The sequence below is a fragment of the Protobothrops mucrosquamatus genome, unplaced genomic scaffold (assembly GCF_001527695.2).
Source record: "Protobothrops mucrosquamatus isolate PMUCROS unplaced genomic scaffold, P.Mucros_1.0 scaffold160, whole genome shotgun sequence".
In the NCBI taxonomy this organism is placed as follows: Eukaryota; Metazoa; Chordata; class Lepidosauria; order Squamata; family Viperidae; genus Protobothrops; species Protobothrops mucrosquamatus.
Window position 1 is genome coordinate 534,393 of NW_015386524.1, and position 20,352 is coordinate 554,744.

A 20,352-nucleotide genomic window follows, 5' to 3' on the forward strand; every position below is an offset into this window, starting at 1 on the left:
ATGAAACGTCTGCAAGAAATTAAGTTCACAGAGCACCAAGGACCCATCAGTACGGAAGGTGGGTGACAGGAGTCCTACAATTTCCATAGTTGACCACCATCATCCGGGACTCTTAATTCTCCTAGCCCCACTCCCCCCAGCCTATGATTTTGCTGTCAGGATTTGACAGAAGCTGCAGCCGAAACAAATGAAAGATATACCAATGGCGAAATGGTGAACTCATCCCAGTTCAGGTTCCTACAACCTGCCCATGCTGCAGCCCGGCTAGGTTCAAGGAGGCATTTTGGGGATCTTTCACAGACAAATTCTTACTTCCTAACCCACTTTGCGCTGAGAAATGAGCACAATTCGTGTGATTTTTCTTCTTTCAAAATGGCTTCTTAAATTTTTTGTAATCTTGACATATTGACCATTTTTAATTTTTTATATATATATATTTAGTTTTTATTATAATAAATGGGATTGTAACTTTGGATGAAACTGCATTATTGTATGTATGATTCTGCTTGAAAAATCTGATATTCCTGCACTGACAATGATTTTGAGATAATACATTTCTACATACACAAAAATGTGCTAGGCCTTGGGAAAGCATAGGGGTGGAAAGAGACCAGCCTTTGAGTACTTTTTTCTTAACTGTCCCAAAGATGCTTTTTTCACAACACAACTGGACTTTCTTGTTTTTCTTTGAAGATGTGAAGATGTTAAGGAAAATAGTCTAATCTTCCTGGACTGCAGTATACACTAAGGAAATTTACAGAAAACCCCCACACACAGATCAATATTTATATTTTGATTCTCACCACCCACAGGAACACAAAATGGGAGTTATCAGAATCCTACACCACCGAGCTGCAGGCAAAGATGGTGTCAACTCTACAAATGAGATGGCTGCAGCCATTTTCCTTCTCATTCTAGTTGCCACGTAGAATGGAGGGAGGGGGGTTGCCCAGATGCTTCACTAGTCAAAATAATCTTTTGTCCCGTGGGTACCAAGGTCATCTGTTCCCGAGATTAGGGACTGGGCGTTGCATAAAAAACCCACCAAATAATCATATTGGGGAATATAGTTGCTTGCATAGCTTTTATGGGTGGGCTATTTAACTTTGTATTGAAAAATTGTGTATCCAGACTTGGTTTCACTCTTGACCATGCCAATACGTTGTAATTAATAAACATGTTCTTTGAGGAATTTGCAAGCCTCATAGTTCTGCTTTATTCTTCTCTGTCTGTCAGAACCATGACATTAAACCAAGTCTCATAAAACTTTGTTTTCTGGGAATGCTGGACCTCAACCACCTACCCACTCACTTTTGGGATAGCGGTAAAGACTCAGCAAAGATTCAAAATGGAGGAGAAGAGTGAAACCGCTGCTAGCTGCAACGAAATTCTGGCTGTCAGAGCACACAAACTGGCACTCCAGCCACCGAGGAGGCGTCACTGGCAGGGGCTTGGCCAAAGGCCAGGTTAATTCAACCTGGGAAACTGATACTGCAGGAAGGAGCTATGATCCTGGCTGACCTCTATCAAGCAGAGGCTGCCCCTCAGCACAGGAGCACTTCTGTAACTGCTGGAGAGGAGCTCCTATTGCTATCGTCCCAGGGTTCTTCATCTGTGGATAGCAAGAAAGGAAAGGGGTGGATGGGATGGGGTGACTCTGGAGAGTGTAGGTTTCAATCTTCAGTCCATAGCCCCTCGCTCAAACAGCTGAAAGAGATATTCAGCAAACTGGAGGTAAAAGGATACGATTCCTGTTGCCCATGAGGTGGGTGCCATGGGGGGGGCGAATGCCAAGAACTACCCATCTCTTCCCCTCCTTGCTGGAATCCCAGCCTGACTTCGGGAGCCCATTCCAGTTCACCCATCCCCCAGCCAGCTGTGATGTCAAGCCCTGTATCCCAGCCATGCCTGCTGCTGCGGCCTTGGGATGCCAGTCCCAGAGCCCAGCCAAGAGAAGTCCGGAGAGTGGTTCAGCTATGTCCCCAGGACCAGCAAGCTGCCCAAGCCCAGCAGCAGGTGCAGGCAGCTTTGCTGAGGTTCAAACCACCTCTGATCAAGCCCACGTTTGATGGGGATCCCGAGAAGTTAACCTTCTTCCTAAACCAGGTGCAAGCTCATTTAGATCACTACACTTATGCCTACCTGGATGCAGTGGCGTAGCGTGGGTTGTCAGCACCTGGGGCAAGGCACCCCCCCTCCACAGTGGGCGGTGTCGGCGACCCGGCGGCTCGGATCGGATTCGCACATCCAGCACTGCAGAGAGAGTGAGTGAGCCAGGCAGGGGCAGAGAGCTGTGAGTGCGAGCGCGCCCCCCCAGATGTTGCGCCCGGTGTGGCCGGGCCCCCCTGCACTCCCCACGCTACGCCTCTGCCTGGATGGGGCTATGATGGTGAATACTGTGGTGGTAAATTTAGAGGGAAAAGTGGCCAACTGGGTGACCAACCTCCATGATGAAGGGGCTCCTGAATTGAACGATATTAACCTATTTATGGAGCAACATTTTGAAGACGAATCCCAAGCTCTGCTGGCCGAGAAGGAAATCCACTGCATGAAGCAAAGAGGTCTCCCCACTAAGGAGTATGTTCGTGAATTCAGGAGAGTTGCTGATCAGCTGGGGCAGTGGCCAGAATGGTCACTGGTCAACTACTTCAAGCAGGGGCTAGATCATGACTTGTTTCAAGCCTATATCATTCGGGGTTTTCCTAACCTATTGCATGAGTGGTATAGCATGGCAATGGTGCTGGACATCGAGTTGGACCGCCCAAGAAAGTCAAGCACCACTGAGCCCAAGCTGCCACGCATCCAGGAGAAACACCCATTTCGCCAATGTTTCCAAGCCACTGTGGCCATCAGTGTCTCCCAAGCACCAGCTAGGACTCCTATCAAGTGTTACTGGTGCAATCAGGTGGGCCACCATGCTATGGAGTGCCCAGCTCCTAATTCTCAACCCAGGAGCATGCCAGTCACTGCTGCAAAGCTGCGAAAAGCTCCCAGAGGGGAAGAGAAAAGTAAAACTGGGCACATCAGGACCCGAGCATCGAGGCATCCCCTCCCACTGAGCTTGAGGCCAAAATCTGATTCGAGCAATAGCAGATGCCGGCACCTTCTGACAGTAGCGAGGAAGGCGAGGACCCCATGGTGAGTCAGCCCATTCCCTCCTTTGCCATTCCTGCTAAGCTAATAGTGCCCAAAACGGGCTTTTATGAGCTTGAACATCCTAATAGACTTGGGGTGCATTCGATGCTTAATTAACCTACCCACCGTACTCAAACTGGGCATCCAAGCCAAACTACTGCTCCTACCCATGAGGTTTGAGCAAACTGACGGGCCCCTCATTGGAGGAATCCATGCCACACATCTAACAGAACCTGTGCATTTGGAAATGGGTCAGCATTGGGAAATCATCCATTTTGTGGTGGTTCTGAAGATGACTGAAGCAATAATTTTGGGACTAGCATGGCTTGATAAATGGCGTCCCAACATCTGGTGGGAGGAGGGAATGCAGAAGTTAAGATTGAGAACAGGACTCCTCTCACCTGCCGCTGATGATAAAATAAAGACACTGGCCATCAGCGAGATTCAAGGGGAGCCCCATGAAACCCTAAAGACTGTAGCTGAAAAGCTGCCGGGGATTCAACTTGTCCTCATTGAGTACCGTGATTTAGTGGAAGCGTTTAGTGAAAAGGAATGTGACATCTTCCCCCCATACCGGGCTATGTACTGTACTATTGAAATTCTGCCCAGTGCCAAGCTCCCTAAACCAAGGATGTACTCTATGATGCCCAGAGAGATGAAAGAACTGAGAGAGTACATTGATAAAAACTTAGCGTGGTTTCATTCAGTCAGCCATATCACGTGTGGCTGCTCTCGTGCTATTCAAGGAAAAGAAAGCTGGATCTCTTAGATTATGCGTGGATTTTAAAGGGTTAAACGTGGTCAGTATAGAAAATATCTACCCCCTCTCCCTGATGAAGGACATGTTAGCCCACCTGGCTAAAGGAAAAGTTTTTACCAAGCTGGATTTAAGAGAGGCTTATTACTGGATCCGGATTAAGGAGGGGGATGAGTGGAAAACAGCCTTTAATTGCCCTTTCGGGAGCTTCCAATTTAAAATGATGCCTTTTGGACTACAGGGAACCCCAGCTGTGTTTATGCAATTGATAAATCAAGTGTTCCATGATCATTTATACAAGGGGGTTTTGTTCTATCTTGATGACATCCTTATTTACACCGAAACCATGGAAGAACACATCGAATTGGTCTGTGAGGTGCTAAAGAGACTGTTAAAAGCCAAACAGTATGCAAAGCTGTCAAAGTGTGAATTTCATCAGACATGCCTTGATTATCTGGGGTATTGGATTTCAAATGAGGGGATAGAGATGGACCCCGCCAAAGTAAAAGCGGTGCTAGAATGGCAACTCCCACACACCTGTAAGAAGCTTCAAAACTTTCTGAGTTTTGCCAACTTTTACCATCAATTTATTTCCTCTTTTGCAAAGATAGCCATGCCAATCACCGATTTACTCAAAATGGGAAAATGGGGGGAGGAACCCTGACCTTGTCAGCCGTTGCAATGGTCGTTAGAGTGCCAGGCTGTGTTCAAAAAACTAAAGAGACTCTTTGCTGCTGAACCAATGCTTAAGCATCCTGACCCTGAACAACAATTGTCATTCAAGCCAATGCAAGTGACGTAGCTGTGGGTGCTGTTCTCTTACAAAAAAAACCACAGGGGGAATTACAACCCTGTGTTTAAACTTCCCGAAAATTAACTGACACTGAGAGGAGGTGGGCTGTTTGGGAGAAAGAGGCTTTTGCAGTTTGTTGGGCATTGCTAACATGGTGTCATTTCTTGGAAGGGGGGGGAAATAACTATTGAGGTGTGGACTGATCACAAAAGCTGATAGCTTCAGAAATACATTTTAGCTTTAAAAAAACAGAAACAAACAGACCATATTAATATGAAGTAATTATTGATCTCAGAATTATCTCCCCAAAGTATTCATTTTTTTATGGCTCTATGGAAGAAAACATATTTGTTATCTGCAACAAAACGTTAGCCTGTGTCATTAACTTCTCAAGAACCTGCGCATGCAGAATATTTTTTTTCTTTTGGGGTCATCTGTGTTGAATTTGCAATAATGTCATGATGTGAGATGTTCTTTGCTACATTGTACCATACATCAGGAATATTTTGCATTGTGGTTGGATACAGAAACAAACTAAACTGACTGAGTCTCTATGCTGTCCTGTAACAAATTGAATGATGTATCCACAGGTGATTCAAAAATCAAGATGCATCCACAACTGTGCAATTGAAGCTCCTTCCCTTTTTACATGCAGACATACTTGAACTAGATCCTTATTAAGTTAAACAAAGATTATTTAGAAATAGAAGGACCTTAAATTAATCTGAGATTTTCTCTTTGATTTCAGTGAGATATATGAACTACAAAGTGTTTAAACCTAAAGTCGATTGTTTAACTCATTCCTAATTTGAAGTTATTTGCTTATTTATGAAACAATTTCTTTGGCAACCAAGTCAATTATTTCTTCTAAAAGGCAGAAAGAATGAAGGAATATTTGAAATACCAGTTTGAGACATTACTATATTTTTAAACTCCCTTTTTTGGGTTTTAAGCGGCTGCAATAGCAGAAAATACTTATGTACCTATATAAATGAAACCTGATTAAAAGAGCTTCTTTGGGCCTATATATTTTGCCCTTTTATTACATATTTATTTTCTTTATTAGTTGCTTCTTACAGTTTAATTCAGGCCTGATAATAATTATATACAATTTTGGACAAAATATGCAAATAAGTAATCCAGCACTGGAAGCCAAAATGGAGAAGACTTCCACAGCTACCATGTATTTACCCTTGGTGCTCAGGTAGGTGGGGACAAAAGAGATCCAGACAGTGCAAAACACCAGCAAGCTGAAAGTGATGAATTTGGCTTCATTGAAAGTGCTGGGCAAGCTCCTAGCAAGGAAAGCCACAAGGAAACTAATGAGAGCCAAAAATCCCAAGTAGCCCAGAACACAGTAAAACAGAACAGGGGATCCTTCATTACATTCCAGAACAGATTCCTCAATCAAAGAATGAATGTCCCGGTCTGGAAATGGGGGAGCAACACAGAGCCAGACAGAACAAACCATTGCTTGAATTAGAGAACAGAAAAGAACTATGAAATGGGCCAATCTTTTGCCCACCCATTTCCTTATTCTACTTCCTGGCTTGATGGCCATGAAAGCTACAACCACTGTGATAGTTTTTGCCAGTATCAAAGAAACAGCCACGGAGAAGATGATTCCAAAAGATGTTTGTTGGAGGTAGCAGGTGACAGCATGTGGTTGGCCAATGAATAGGAGGGGGCAAAGGAAGCAGAGAAAGAGGCAGATGAGCAGATAGTATGTGAGGTCCCGGGTTGTTAGTTTTGACAATGTGAGTATTTCTGTGCTTAATAAAGATTACTAGCACAAAAACTGTGATCAGAGAAAAAAACAGAGACAAAGAAACTAAAATGATTCCCAAAGGTTCATGATGGGAAAGAAAATTTGGGATCTTTGGAAGACATAGATTTCTGCCTTTATTTGCATATTGATCTTCTGGGCAACTGTAACAATCATCTGAATCTGAAAAATAGAATAGAAGCCATTGCTGTTTGTCAAATATATCACATGGAGATTGGCTAAATAGCTAGAATGGAAATGGAAAAGTGAACTTTTATCCTTCTGCCTTCATTCCTTTTTAAATGCTTCAAACTACTTGGATGTACCAAAATTACCACTAATTGTAATGAATTTAATTTAATTTAATTTCAGTCTCAGGCAAAACACTGTGACTGATGATAATTTCATTATTTCAATAAATTAATTCTTTTTAAAGAAACACACAATCCTGCAAATTAGATGCCACTAGGTATTCATGTACTTCTGTGGCCACATAACCTCTACAGAAATACACAGATACAGACTCACACTCACCCATTTTTCTCTTCATGGTTTTGGCTCGGTTGGTTCAACCGGAAGCCCCAGGTTGGTTGGTTGAACACCTTCTGCTTCATTTATAATTTTTAAATTACTATTATTGCAAATTGCTAAGTGTCATTATGTGGTCAGGCAGTTTTATGCCAATAATAAATAAACATGCAAAAGATTAAACATAAATTGAGAATAGAATTGGCATTAAGAGTAGAAAGTGTCATAAAGAAAGAAAACCAGTTCATCAAACATTCTTATTTTTCTTTCTTAGGAAGAGCCTGGCTGCGTAATGAAAGTTTTCATGTTAGAGTTTTACAAAGTAGGATTGCAGACACCATTTCACTGTCTCTTACCTTTTCCCTGTGATATCTTCTCTGTTGGGCACTTGATACAATCATAACAACAAAATGGCTGTCCTTCCTTCTTTTTCCTGCTATATCCAGGGTGGCATTTACCATTGCACACTGCAAGGGGCAAGACCTTAAAAATTAAGATATTTAAACAGTTTACAAATAGTTAGTACTGTATGCCTTGAAATAAGATTAATGAAATAATGTGATGTATTTTCTATCAGGTCAATCAATAATATTTCTTTTAAGAAAGTTTACAAACCAGAACATTTTAAAAATATTTGTGTTATTAATTTCAATTTCCATATTATTGTTCCTTGTATATTTTACTTTAACGGGAGTGTTTCTCCAAATATACGTTTTTCCACTGATAATCAGTATTTATCTTTCTACTATCTCATGGTGATTTGTAAAAAGGAGAATAGAAGAAATTTAAAAATTCTAGAAATCAAAATATGGATAAAAATGGTTTAAGTATGATATATGTGTGATTAGGTAAAAATATAGTCAGAAAGAGGTAATAACAGCCGATATTTTATACTGGTGAATGGATCATCATATTTTGTCATATGTTTGAAGCAATTTTATAAATGTTACTTTGTATTTGGAAGCATTCATTAAAAAATGTTTGTTACTAAAACAGGAAAGCTACAACTTTGCAATCATCACATGCTAGTCTAGCTTCCTAGAAAAACATCTTCCATTGCTATACTTGCTATGTAGCATCAATAAAAGCAGTAGACTCCAGATACATTCCTTAAAGAATATATCTCTTTAATCATGCCATTTATTGGTAACCTTGGTTCTGCCATTCATTCTCAACTGAATCAACCTTAAATATCAGAGATCATTGGTACCAATATCATTGGTATATTCATCAATTCATACTTCAGATTCCAATTGACTGTGTATTGTTTAAATACACAGTACAAGTTTTCTGGAATATTCATAGTAAAAGTCCTTCCATTAGTTGCATGAATAGTTGTAGGTATATTCAGACTATTTAGAAACACAAGTGTAGCGCCACCCCCAAAGGGACCGCTTAAGTCTGGTCCCTCCCGACCTCCCCAAAGTGGTCACCAGCTCAAAGAGGTCTTTCATGTTGGCGCCTCTGCCTAACAGGGCATGTAACACGGTGGTATTCAGTCATGATCAGCAGTCACACACATGGGGCAGTGATGGTCGCTCTCTCTTGGCAGTGACCCACTTGGGATGATGGTGGTTGATCTCAGGCAATAAGAACTTACAAGGAAGATGGTAGTCAATCTCTAATGACAACAACTTGCCCAGAACAATGTTGGTTAGTCTCTGGTGACAGCAACTTACCTAAAACAATGGCAGCCAGTCTCTGGTGGCAACAACTTGCCCAGGACGATGTTAATCCATCTTTGATGACAACAACTTGCCTAGAACAATGGCAACCAATCTCTGGCACTGGCAGAGGCCTCCCTTGTCTGCTCTCCTCATCCCTCTCTGACCTCACTCCATGTAATCCCTTTTTATCTCCCCAGCTGATTCTATAAAGAAAAAAAACCCTTACCTCCCACTAAAAGACGTATGTCAAACTCTTCCCTAACTCCCCCTCTGCCTAACTTACTCCAATGAGGGAAAGGAATTAAAACTCCCCAAACTACCTTCTCTCCCTCTCTTCGTCTGGCCTGCCTGCAATGAAAGAGAAAGAAACAATAAAACTTCACCTTTCCCCCCCTCTCTCTCTGCCTGGCCTGCTTCAGGCAAACAGCTCCAAAAACTACTCCTCCCCCCCCTCTCTTCATGGCCTGCTTCAGGCAAACAGCTCCAAAAACTACTCTCACTCTCTCTATCCCTCCCCCTTTAGTCTGGCTTGCCTGTAACGAAGCAAAAAAAGCAAATGAAAAACCCCCAGCTTCTTACTCTCTCTTCGATCAGCTGGCTCAGAACGGCAAGTTCCACCAAGCCTTCTCTCTTCTTCCCTTCTATCAGCTTCCTCCTCCTTTTTCTTCCTTCGTCCGAGCCACGCCCCGCCGCCAGACCTAGGGCAGCTGCCTCATCTTCCTGCCTAATCGGCAGGGCTCCTGCAAAGCCTCTCAGCTGGCTCCATTCTCACCCCAACTCTGCTACACTAGCAATCAACATAACGACAAACTCCATAGTCAATCAGGGAATAAGTCATTCAAGACATATGGTGAGATCAGTATATAAATCCTTACTCATCTATGAAAATTATTAGGAGACCCTGACCCTTTTATACAACCTCACTTGTTAAACCACAGCATTTTGTATTGGTAAAAAAAATAGTGATGTTTCTATAGACTAACATGACCATCTTAAAAGAAATGTGAAATCAAAATGTAATTTAAAGGACTTCCGGTGGCTCGGTGACGGCCGATGGAGGCTTTTTGACAGCCTCCCATCCGGGGCTGCGTTAAAGCTGCCGAAACAGCATCTATCAGCTGTTTGGCGGCTTGAGCTTTCTCTCCGGGAGAAGGAGAGAAGGTGAGCTTTACTCTGAGTAGGAGTAGAGTTCCCTAGTCTCCCTAGGAGCTTCCAGGGAGACGTAGGTGAGAACTCCTCCGGAGCTCAGAGCTTCCTCCGCAGACCGGGATGTCTTCGTCTTTGCAGCGAAGCCAGACGTCATCTCCACCTCTGAAACTTTGAAAATTTTTTAACTGTGAGTAAATCAACAGACAGAGCTGACCAGGAACTTGGACTTGTTTGGAAAAAAATATATAACTTTAACTCAGAAAGAATAAGGCTTCTTCTCAATTGTTACAATTTAAAGTTAACTTTGGGGAAAAAAATGGCTGCGGGCGAGCCGCTTCTTTGTTTCAAAGGGAAACTTTCACTTCTCTTCCGGTTGTGGATTGCTACATTGTAACGACTAAAGACTTTGGAAAAAAAAAGAAAGAAAAAATTCAAGAAAAATTTGTTTAAATACTTATTGTTCTGGACTGACTATTAAGACTCTTTTAAAATTAAGAATGGCTTCTAAACATACTGGAACTTCTGCTGTACCTAAAGCAGCTACTTCTTCTCCAGCTGTACAATCTACACAGCAGAAAGCTAAAACTCCCCCACCCTCCCCTCCTCCTTACATTACCCTTAAAGATTTACAGGACTCTCTGGTACAAATCTCTAAACAGATAGTACAACAGATGAGAGCTGAAACAGAAGAACTTCTTGGCAAGCAAAATGATGAATTGTGTGAAAACATGTCCCAAATTTTTCAAGGTTTTGCGTTTCATGTGGATCGTATAGAGGGACATGTGGATGAAGTGGTGGAGAAAATGGAGGGTATGGAGGAGAGATTAGAGAAAATAGAAGAAGGTGTGAAGATTGTTCAAAATGATATTGTAATGTCACAATATAGAGAAATGGAACATGCTATAAGGATTAGAGGCCTTAAGGAGAATTTACAAGAGAAATTGAGGGAGGAGGTAGCAGCTGCCCTAGCCCTGGTTTTTGACTCCGATCCTGAAATTATATATGGAGAAATCGAAAAAGCATATAGAGTAAACTCATGGGTGGCACGTCAGAGAAATTTGCCTACAGATGTGGTTGTTTACTTCTCCAGAAAAACACGTCGAAATGATATTATACAAGGTTTTTATCAACAGAGATTCCAGATTGCTGCTCAAGATGTTATAATTTTGAAAGAAATACCTTCAAAAAATTTTTAAAAAAGAAAGGAATTTGCTTTTTTGGCTCAGGAATTAAAGAAGAGACAAATGCCTTTTAGATGGAAGATACCTGTTGGATTGGTTTTGAATTATGCTGGGAATCGTTATAAACTTGACACAGTTCAGAAGGCCAAAGATTTTTATCTAACGGTTCTGAAAGCAGATTCATCTCCTATGTCACCAACTAAAGGAACGGAAGAAGTGGAACAATTGATTGTAGAACTGCCTGGAGCTACATCATTGTCTGCAGTTGATTCCCAGAGTCAACAACTGATGGAAGCAAAAGCTGATGCAAAAGAACAGAGAGTGACACGTGCAGCGCATAAACGAAGGGAAAGAGAACAACAAAAGGAATCTGTGCCTCAAACATATTCGTTTACCTCAGAGCCAGTGGGAGGGGCCAGATCCAAAAGATCTGTCATGACAGACCTGCAAGGAATGCTTCAGAAGCTCCAAAAGCCTAAAGATGGTTAAGTTAATGACTTTAAATGTTAATGGACTGAATTCACCACAAAAAAGGAAGAAAATATTTCATTATTTGAAACAATACAAAAATGATATCATATGTCTACAAGAAACGCATATTGTATCAAAAGATCAAAAATATCTGGTAAACTCCAAATTGGGTCTACATTTTATTGCCCCTGCACCAAAGAAAAAAGCAGGTATAGTTTTTTATGTTAAGAAAGAATTACTGCCAAAGTTAATAAAATCAGATACAGAAGGAAGATTTGTGCTTATTGAACTTTTATTGAATGGGAAAAAGTGTCTTGTTGCTGGCATATACACACCTAACCAATACCACCAGCAGAAACAATTCTACAGTTTTCTACATCAAAAGATAATACAATTGGATTATAAATCTGTTATTATGATGGGAGATTGGAATGGTGTAATAGACCCTAAAAGAGATAAAAAGACCTTTTCTAAAGCTTCAACTCAAACTAGACTGCCTAAAAGTTTTTTTTGCATTGCAAGAGGATTTGGAGTTAAAAGACATATGGCGAGATTGGAACACAGGAGAAAGTGATTTTACTTTTTTCTCAGATAGACATCAATCTCATTCTAGAATTGATTTTATTTTGATTATCAGTGATTTAATTCCTAAGGTTAAAAAAGTGAAGATTCTTCCTAGGATTTTATCAGATCATAGTCCTGTATGGATGGAATTTTTAAGTCAGGGGAGAGGGGGGAAGGGGATTAGGGGATTGAAATTACAAAAAATGATGTATTTAAATGTTATAGATAAATAATAACTGTATTGAAAAGAGGAGATGCTCGGCTGGTACCCCAAACTGCACTCGATGAGGTGGTTAAGAAGGGAGATGGGAAGTAGGTAGGTGGAAAGGAGGAAGGAGGAGAGGTTGTGGGTTTAGAGGGAGGAAGGACAGGAAAGTGAATGAGGGCGGAGGCAAGGCGGGGACTGCCGAGCGCTTCCGAAAATGTATTGATTTGGATTATCTTTTTTTTGCTTGTGTATGTAAATGCATCATATTGGTATTTGTTGTTTAATTATAAAAATCAATAAAAAATTATTATAAAAAATGTAATTTAAAGAATCCCTAAGTTTTTAAAATACTTTTCTACTACCATATTTATTTTTTATTAATTCAAGCTTGTTGATCAGTTCTTTTTTTGATTATCACTGCATTGTTGTAATCAAATTTCATTTGATAATATTTGACCTTTCAGTTGAATAAAACTGTATAATTGTTACATGCCCAGGTATGATCCAAACTTCTACATCAGGATCAATGGTTTCCTAAGATGTTTGACCTATGATGAAGGCGAAATGAACATGGATAATGTAGAGTCAAAACACAGGACACAAAGCAAACAAGGCTCACTGCAGTGATTTATTAGAGAGTATGTATTGGAGAGAGTTTCCTCCAAAAGAATAGTGGGAGACATACCTCTGCAGACAATGAGATGCACTCAAATTTTATTTTTTATTTGTATCCCACCTATATTCTTTTTATAAATAACCCAAGATGGTGAACATATCCGATACACCTTCCTCCTCTATTTTTCCCACAACAAACCTGTGAAGTGGTTTGGACTGAGAGAAAGTGACTAGCCCAAATTCACCTATTTGGCTTTCATGGCTAAGGCGGGCTTGAACTCATGGTCTCCCCTTTCTAGCATTGTACCTTAACCACTAGACCAAACTGGCTTTCAGAAAGAAGGGGAAAATGATGCATACATATTTCTTTCTGCCCCTCTGTTATTTACAGAGAACAATGGTCTTAGAAGAAACATTTGAATCTTTAGATTCAGAAATTTCTATGGGAATGTTCTGATAAAACTTACTATAGGCTGCTGGGAGCTATAAGCTATGTCACAATTTGTAATTAAACAGTCAAACAAACAGTCCCACTTATCTGAAAAATAATACTAGATTGAGAGTCAGTTTGGTGTAGTTGTTAAGGCATCAGGAAGACTATGCTCTAGCTCTGCCTTAGGCACAAAGCCATCTGGATGATCTTGGATAGTCACTGTTTCTCAGCCTTAGGAAGAAGATTATGGCACACCACTTCTGAAAAACTGCAGGGATTGATGGGGGGGGGATTTTTTCTTACTCAATTTATCCTCACCTGGTTAAATTGTCCTTGCCATGCAATGATCTCCTTGGTAATATTGACCTCTTTGCCTGGTGAAGCTAGGGGATCCATTCTTCCAACTTTTATTCTAATGATAGATTGGTTTGGAAAAGCAAGCCAGTTAATTATGTCAAACCCAGTTGCCAATTCTCCATTGGTATTAAAATATACTTCCTCTCCAGCACTGTTGTTAAATGAGATGCTCTTCATAAAAGAATAAAGCTGTAAGGAATTTTAAAAAAGGAAGTCTATTATACTGAAAGGGGATGAGTATTTCTGAAAATGCTACAACTGAATACATATATTTGTAGTTAGAGTTGAGTTAAGGAAAGATTTCATATTACAAATTTGGTATATGTATGATTCTTTCTAATATCACTTTCCCAGGTTTAGAAATTTTGCCTAATCTACATATAGGTTTATATCTAATGAATTTTATGACTTGTGATTTACTTGTGGGATATTTTGAGTATATTCTACGTTATTTTGACAGATTACACAGAAACAAGCCAATAAGTACTGAATGCATTGACCCAGGAATTTTTGAAGAACTCAGACATGAAATTGATGAGCTGCTAGCAAAAATGTAACTTATCCTTAATTTGATTCTCAGTTCTAATTTAATGGTTTTTTTCACTTGTTCATAAATAAACTTGACTTTAGGGTATGCACTGAGCTGGCCAAGTCTGAAGATGAAAAAAATATTTTTTTATTCAGGGTGATAAAAATCAAAAGTGTCTTTTTCTCAGCTTGCTAGGTAAGAAGATCAAATAAGATTACAACATTGAGTAGAACTATAAAGGGATTTCAGAACTGTAGCTAGATAAGGAGGTAGAGAAAATGTGACAGACTAAGGCAGAGGCAAACCACTTCCATTCTGTTGCTAAAAAATTGCATGGATGCATTTCTTCTTATTGCAAGTCAGGATGTTTGGAACACAAGGGAAAAAGATAAGTAGGGGAGATATTTTCTCTCTCTTTCTCAGGGTTTTTTTTCTCATGGAACGCCCAGAATGGAGTTCCGGCACCTTTTTTGGATGGAGCCTTGTAGGGTAGGCAAGGCGGGTTGTATGATGTGTGTGAGTTCCCGCACCTTTTTTTTTTAAGAAAAAAAGCACTGCTCTCTCTTAATAAAAAGTCATATTTGCCAGACTGTATGGTGTATCTTGAACAGTATCATATTCTAGTAGCGGGCAGCCCCTCACCGAAAGAATTCACATCAGGACATAGAATTTGTATCATGTACTTTGATGTTGTTTATTTAACCCATTTAACCAGCTCAACTAATTTGACATTTAAAATGTAAGTATTAAAGCAAGAAGATATTTGTGTGTGAAGAAATAGTTGTGCATGAAGCATTGAAAACAAATGCTATTTTCTATGAAGACAGCAGGTATCTAAGGAAACTGAATGCTCTATCCAAATGATATTTTCACAGAGACTAGTTTTCTCATATCAGCAGAGCTGTTTTGATGTGAAACATCACCTGCCAATGTTGAAATTTGAGGTTGTCACCTCCCCCTTTATTTTTGTTGGATTTATGTTTGGATCTTGATGAGTGCATGGCCTGCAAAGCATGTGCTATGGTGTGGACTGCATTGTAAATGTTATAGCTTTGGCCAGTCATGCTCATTTCAAAATATGGTCCAGGAATGTTCTCTAACTCTTCATCTCCACTGCAGATTTTCTGTCTCTCTTCAACCAACTCAAAATCTGATAATGAACAGTTAAACGCATTCTCCCAGAAGACTTTGATAAAACCATCTCCTTTTGGATAAAGAGGATTTAAGCTCTGAAGGAAATATTGGAATTCTACCAACTCACTGAAGTGATGGATGAAAGATAAAGCACCATGGAAGACTTGGGTGTTCAGTCCTTGTTGAAATGTATGTGATACAAAAGACCATTCAGCAGTCATAATCCAAACCTTACTTATAGTTGCTATTGTTATTCCCATCAATATTGCCATATACATTAACCCACTCAAAGCAAACACAGTGTGAGTCTGCGCACTTATGACAACAACATTGGTTTTCTTGAAAGAAGACAACATTATCTCCACATGTTCTAGCAAGGCTGCAAGGTCATATAGAGCAGACAAGGTAGATGGGATCCTTTCAATAAAAGCAGTACAGATGCCACCATGAGAAAGCTTTGGAGTCAATGAATGAATAAACTCTATTCCTTGATCATCATCCCTTGCAATAATCCCAATCCATGTCCATTGAAAATATAGAAGTAGCTGGACAATCCCAGTATACTGAACCTCTTCATTGGGAACCATCTGATAGATAGTAGGAAACATGGTTTTATAATCCTTTCCAGAGGCAAGGAAGGAATATGTGATCTATGAAAAAAAAATAAATTTAGGGAGAGTTTATATAGTCTTATATGCAATTAACTATTTGAAAAATATTATTTGCTAAGGAAATTAATGACTTCATAAGATAAACAGTTACTAAATTAAGTGAGCCTATGCCATCAGTCTCCTTGCATCTTGCTTTTCTTTCCATAACTAGAAAGAATAAGATACACATTCTTGAGTTCAGGAATTACTTCTGACTAAATCTTCCCATGTATTCTGTTGTGGACTAGAAAGTTGGTCTCCCATATGAACAGAACGGATAATGGATTATGATTTATATTATTTGGGAACAAGATAGTAGGGCTGTGCAATAACCACAAAATTGGCTTAGAATTCAATAATTTGGAAATCACGCCGGTTCCTCTCTGACCAAGGAGGAGATCACTTGGTATGCTAAATATAGGCCAAATCTAGTTCTTTTTATTTAGAAAACCTGTGTTTCATTGAGTGACACTGGCAACTTACAAAAAGGCTTTTTTAAAATAAAAAAATAGAACACACTAATTAGTGATTCTTGAAGGGATGAATACTGTCATATTTCAGACAGCAAGGATGTGCCAAATGCTTTTACATTTTGAACTTTTATAAAAAAGATCTGCTAATGATGTTTTTATTTTATTTTATTTCTTGGTCAAAAAGATCAAAGAGAATTTGCAGCCTTATTTCTTCACTCTCCATTTTTCAAGGATTCTGTTTGCACAGTTTTAAGATTTAAAAGTAGTCACTGGGAAAGAGCTTTTATAGGATGTTAACAGCCTGCATCCGGCTTCTGGAATGTGTCACCGGACCCAGCTGTTCGTGTTGTATCTTTCCCAGTGACTACTTTTAAAGCCCTGATGATGTTGGGTGGGCCCAACGAAAGCTCGGCTCATTAAATTTTTTACTATTTTCCTCTTGGTGGTCAGTATTTATTGGTTTTATCATGAATTTACCCAAGAGTCGAATTTTTAGCTTTATAACTTGTCTATATATATATATATATATATATATATATATATATATATATATATATATATATATATATATATATATATATATATATATATATATATATATATATATATATATATATATATATATATATATATATATATATATATATATATATATATATATATATATGGTAAAAGCATACAAACGTAAATGAGCACCAGGAAAAAACAAAAACCTTTAAAAAGTTTAAAAAGTTTTAATAAATAGTGATCCAAGCTTTATGTATATATATATACATACATACACATATGCATATAGACATGCACACACATACACATTCTCTAATAATCAGGACACTTTAAGGTCAGTTTTCAATAATAGCATCTGTAGCATTTGGGTTGCAGATAACTGCAATTAGCTAATCTGATTGAAAACTGAAAATTGTTTTTTTTCTTTTTTGTTGAATTATATATTGTTCTTTAATCAAGCAAAGTACCATACAAGCAAAGTATCATATACCATTAATACTCTGGCTGAGATACAAATAATTTTGAATCTAAATTATAAAGAATACAAACACCTAGTCATGGTTTTAAGACTTAAGTTCATATAGAGCAGGGGTGTCAAATTGCCGGCCCATGGGCCGGATGCATCATGCCAAAACCACGCCCACCCCATTGCTGGCAATGAAAAAAAAGTCACGATATGTCGTGACATATCGTGTGATGTTGCGAGTGTGACACCCCTGATATAGAGATTTAGATAATAAAAATATGTTCTTTATCAACCAGAATAACATGCTTATTTGTTACATGACTGAAAGTATATTCCAATTATATATATATTGTTTTGTATAGTAAAAGACTTGAATTAATTGGATTTATTATATAAATGGCATTTGAGAAAAAAGAATGCTATCTATACTTCTTAAATAATGAAGGCTAAATCCATTACAGGTTTAAAAGGGATACCATTAGGAAATTGATGTCATAAGTTCTTTTTTTCAACATCAACATGGAGACAGATTCTTGTCCTTTGCCTGAATTTGCCTGAATTCTAAAACCTTATTTTATTTAAAGAAACTATTTTTTAAATAACCAAGAATGATATAATCTACTTTGGCTCAGTCCTATCTTTCTGTGTTTCTTCTGCCTATTTTTATTACTATACTTACCTGTGGAACTTTGTAAAGGCTTATGATGTCAGCTATATGGAAGGTGGTTTCAGAGTTAAGTCCTCCAATGACAGACACCAGATTCTTCTGAATCCCACAGCTGTAGTTTGGAACAAATCTATGCCAGTTGGACACAAAATCCAGGCTGGTCTGATAAGTCATCTTTGCCTCAAAATAGTTATCATAGATGTAGAATCCTAAACTGATATTAGGTAATATGCTGGTGTTCTCATTGATCTCCTTCACAGTAAACACCAAAGACAAAACATGCTGATAATTCTTCAGGACAGTGCTAAAACAGTCATACAAAAAACTGTGGCAATAACAATAGCAATAGCACTTAGATTTATATACTGCTTCACAGTGCTTTATAGCCCTCTCTAAGTGGTTTAAAGAGTCAATATATTGCCTCCAAGAATCTGGGTCCTCCTTTTACTGACCTTGGAAGGATGGAAGTCTGAGTCAACCTTGAGCCAGTGGCAATTGAATTGTCGAACTACTGGCAGTCAGCAGTCAGCAGAATTAGTCTGCAGTACTACATTTTAACCACTGCGCCACCATATGTCCTAAATTGAATTTACTCTTAATTGCTCTAGAGAGTGTGTCTACCTCAAGCAAGAATCTCCAAAATTCAGTCTCTGTGGAGATCGCATTCTAGATATATGCAGGCTTTATACTATAAATTGACAACAAAGAAAATGCGAATAATATACTCGGATTTTGTAACTGTTTTTTTCCTTGAGGCCCAGTTATGTAAATATGATGATACAGAGTTTGTTACAATAAAGAACGAAATGACTATCCTTTATATCCAATTATTATTTTAGCTACTGGATGTAGAAAGGACATTAGTTGACATGTCAAAGGCCACAGTCAATGGAAGAGAATCATGGATAGGTAAAGGAACAAAGAAGAAAGGAAAGGAAATATGGCTTCCTGGAAAAAGAAAGTTGATACACAATTTCATTTGCTTCCAAGCATCCTATATACTCTTCAATAAAATAGCTTGCTTTCTGGATATATTATAAATAGCTAGATCACTCTGAAATTATAGTTTACTATAACTGCTTTCTCTATAGCTTTCTTCATTTGTTGTATAGAGTTGTTCTTACATGGGTTTGTCTGTAGATTTTGTTTCTGGAAATTCATTGAAAGATGCAAAGTCACCAGGAGAAAAAAGATGAGAGACAAGCCCACCGATGACAAGGTCTCCTGACTGATAGTATTCTGGTGGAAAAGAAAGGTCACCTTTTGGGCTGCACATAGGGTTGCGTGTCCTAAATTCAGCAAGAGGTAGCATCAAACAAAGATAGAGGAAGAAGGGAAACACTTTGATAGAATAGCAAATCCCCATTTTTTATCATTATTTACTGCTTCATTGTCACAGAATCCCTGATTCCCATCTAAAGAGTGATACATGCCTTAGAATAATTATTCATAATTTTCTATATTGATCCATCAATGTCGTCATCCAGCATGCAGACAGGTTTCATCATTTTTCTACCAGTGATACCTTAATTTTCTAACAACTTGATAAATGCCTTGATAACCCTAAAGAGAACTAATTAAAGGAATAGTGTGCTCTGCAGGGCCTATAGGGCTAACTCTAAATCAGGAATTTAGGTTATATGTTTTTAGATTTATTTATACAACAACGGACACTGAAAATTCACTTTGCTTTGGGTAAAAAAATTGTTTCATTGGAAGTAATTATAAGGTTCCTAATTAAGTCTCCAGTGTACTGCATTCTTAGTGGAACCATGAAAGAAAACATGTTTGCCACCTGTTATGCTAAGATAAGTAGTAAACTTTCCATGGTTCATATTATTAGTTTATGAAAACTAAGCAGATAGGAAAAATCTAATTATTTTAACTGACTTGCTTTGAATTTTTAACAGCTAACATTGGAATAAAATGGAAAATATTTACCGGTAGTTATTTGTGCCATACAACAACCTGGTGTGAATTGTTATAAATGGAAGCAAATTGAAATGATTGAGAAAATATTCTTTTTAAAATAATAATAATAATAATAATAATAATAATAATAATAATAATAATAATAATAATAATAATAATAATAATAATAATAATAATAATAATAATAATAATAATGATGATGATGATGATGATGATGATGATGATGATGATGATGATGATGATGATGTTGGAAGGGAGCTTGGAGGTCATCTAGTCCAACCCCCTGCTCAGGCAGGAAACCCTATACCATTTTGGACAAATGGCTGTCCAGTCTCTTCTTAAAAACTTCCAGTGTTGGAGCATTCACCACT

At 38.5% G+C, this 20,352-nt stretch overlaps 1 pseudogene; it reads right to left on the minus strand.

Annotated features, from left to right (window-relative positions):
* Window positions 1-5,727: 5,727 nt before the first annotated feature.
* Window positions 5,728-19,325, minus strand: LOC107285312 (annotated as a pseudogene).
* Between the last annotated feature and the right edge of the window lie 1,027 nt (window positions 19,326-20,352).